Source organism: Antechinus flavipes, chromosome 2, assembly GCF_016432865.1.
Source record: "Antechinus flavipes isolate AdamAnt ecotype Samford, QLD, Australia chromosome 2, AdamAnt_v2, whole genome shotgun sequence".
Lineage (NCBI taxonomy): Eukaryota > Metazoa > Chordata > Mammalia > Dasyuromorphia > Dasyuridae > Antechinus > Antechinus flavipes.
The window spans coordinates 243490368-243493463 of NC_067399.1; the positions used below are offsets into that span (position 1 = coordinate 243490368).

Genomic DNA, 3096 nt, shown 5'->3' on the forward strand with positions numbered 1-3096 from the left:
TTCTCAGCTTGGAACATCCCTTCATAAGCTCTATTCAGTTTTTCCCATTAACGTGTTACTCCTGCCTTTATTCTCCTCCCAACACTAACCTTGGCTTCCAGATATTGTATCTATCTGTACTGGGTACCTTGTTTGTTATGGTGCCACATTTGTTGTCTTTCCCCATAAGAATGTAACGGTCATCACAGACATGGAGTGTCTTTTCTTTTTTCTTATATTTTTATTTCCAATGCTTAGCACAGTGACTACCACATTATAAGTGCTTAGTAAATGCTTGTTACCTTTCTTCCATCCTTCTTTTTAATCAGTGAAGTGAAATACTTTTGTATAATGGTGAGATCAGTGGTATGACAGTCTTTGTTTTTGGCTGAAGTAGTCAAGAAGTAGGTGATAGGAGTTGAGAAGATTAATGTTTGAGAGAACACCAGCTTGTATGTTGAAGTGCTTTTGTACAAGAGGAGTAATTGGTGTGGAGAGGAAAACTATGAGCCTAATTCTGAACTCTTTAGAAAGGAAAGAAGAGGATCTAAGGTCTAGTATATACTGATAGAAACAGGATAATTGACTAAGTGCTATTTCTGACTAGAGTAATTTTCAGAAGAGGAAAGATTACTGAATGATAGGAGAATCTGGATGTGATAAAGGGAAGAAAAAAATTTGCTGATTCTTCCTTCCTGACTATAGTGTTCTCCTTTGATTTTCTGGAGGTCTTGGAGAAGCCTTCCTTTCAGCAGAGTAATCACCATAAGAATAGACAGATGTTAAAGTCCAAAAGTCTTTATTGCCTCCTTCCCCTGGTGCTTAACTAGGTTTCTTTTGGCCTTCAGAGGGGACTTGGTTTCAGTGGAGAAAATGCAGGAGGCCACACCAGCCACCACAAGGCTGATGAAGATGGAAATGAATCTCTCTCTCCTTGGCTCTGAGAACTTGAGGTCCCTCCTCCAGTCCGCTTGTCTTCTCTGGCTCTGTCTCCAGCCTCCTAGTCCCCCAGGAAAGCCACCAAGAGCTTGACGGAAGATAGAATGAATCTCGTCCAGTCCTTGCTGGCTGTTAAATACTCCATTATCATAGGTGTGAATCTTGTGGAACTATATTAATTACTGAGTACATGTACTAAACTAGAGAGCTATTAAGCACCACACTAAACTAGACAAACATTATCTTAATAATTCCACTGACTTAACACCTTATAAGAATCCTTGTTTTAAGTTCAGAGTTCTGGTTCATAACACCTGACCTGTCAGGGAACAGGAAAGAAGGTATACCTAAGCACTGGGAAAGGTGGTGAGAAATGAAGTGTCTTTCTGTGCAAAGCTTGATCTTCTTGAACATCAGAAGATGAATGGAACATAAAGGGTAGAGGTTTAAGTTGAAGGCAAGTTTGTTGATAATGGAAATAGCCATTAACCAGCTCTTTTCTGTCTGTTAGCATAGTCAGTTTCATTTTCTGGTGCTGATTGGTGCTTGCCCTCTCCAGTACTTGTAGTATGTCAGTACATTACAGAAAATTTATTTTAAATTAATATAAAATTGTGTTTTGAGTTGGTTGACTTAATTTTCACTTTATTTAACACATGTTTTTAAATGCTTATTATGTGTCAAGCACAGTGCTAGGTATTGGTATGAGAAAAGATATGCAATTTAGATAAAGATGCAATTTTTAGAATTGACAGTAATAGAAGAAAATATCTAGCAGAACAATTCTTTACAGATTTTTTATTTTATATATTCCTCTAATTAAGATAAAGGGAGTAAGTATTCATTTTTCTAGATAGAATGGGTTTTAATTTATTCCAGTTGAACTTTAGAGAAGAGACAAACTTAATTTATTTTTTTAAAAAGTTTGTATTTGAATCAGGAAGTAAATTAGATATAAGGATTTTTTTAATCTAAAATTTTTTAAATCTTTTCAATAATTTACATTTTTTTAAAATGGTAGGATATGTTATGCTTCTAGTCTTCAGTATTTTGAAATACTGGGAAAAAATCTGAAAAATTAGTGCCTTTTGAATATAATTTCTTGTTCTCTTGGTCACAATATAATTTGATGAGATATGGCAAATGACTAGGTAGGTGGTTAGTAGAAAAAGCCAGTGACTAAAGGTCTGGAGTTGTACTCTTGTCTCCATCACTCTCTTTTGTACTATGAGCAAGTCACTTGACTTCTGTAGGCCTCAATTTCTTAAGCTGTCAGGGAGGGAGTTGGACTAGATTTCCACCTGTAAGATTTTTTATTTCTATAAGAGCCAAAATTAAATTGTCTAAACAGTATTTTCTTTCAAATAATACCAATGCAAAAACCAAAATTCTAGTTCTACAAAGTTTCCAAATTTTAAATTCACTAAAATGGAAAAGCTCTCCAGTGTGTATTAACTGCAATATGTAATAGTCATTATGGTTTTTGTCCTAAGATTTAATCTTTGTAATTACTACACATATTTGTCTCACATAGGCTATCTTTGACAGTGTTTATCTTTGACAGTGAATTAATGAACCATTTTATTCTGTTACCTCTGCCAGAGAAGCTTTCAAATCTTGAGTGTCTGAACATGGGTGATAGTTGACAAGTGAATGACAACTTTTTTATCCATTCTACCATTGATTATCTTGATAACCAATTTAATACACAAGGCTGTAGTGTTTGAAATTGTCCTAGTTCTTTAAAACAGATAGGATGAGCAATGGTTTTAGAAAATGGGTTCCTAAGAGATGTGGTTGCTAGGTTTTCTGTTTACTAATGATTTGTTTATATTAAAAAGAAAATTTAATTGTATTCCCAACAGTGTTCTGTGCCTCATGTAGTAATGAGAAACAAATTGGGGTGAATGTAAGTTGCACAGCACTAAACAATGCAGCATTCTATGATACATTCGTAATATATTTAGTAATAGTAAACTTAACTAGTTTTTCAGACTGCTTAGGTTAAGAAAGTGAAATATTTGTAAAATGATGTCTTCTGTATTATAAAAAAATCCTGCTAAAATAACAACTTATAGGTGAGTGTATTTTGTTAGGAGAAACAACAAAGAAGTTATAACCATATGGACTACAGATTTTAGGTGTGTGTGTGCATATGTTTTAAATAAGAGAAGAAAC

General features: G+C 34.3%; 1 protein-coding gene across 1 annotated transcript in view; it reads left to right on the forward strand.

Moving 5' to 3' along the window:
* The window catches only part of RTF2 (replication termination factor 2), a 70410-nt gene that overhangs the window by 22378 nt on the left and 44936 nt on the right, over positions 1-3096 (forward strand). The gene's annotated exons all lie outside the window — the stretch shown is intronic.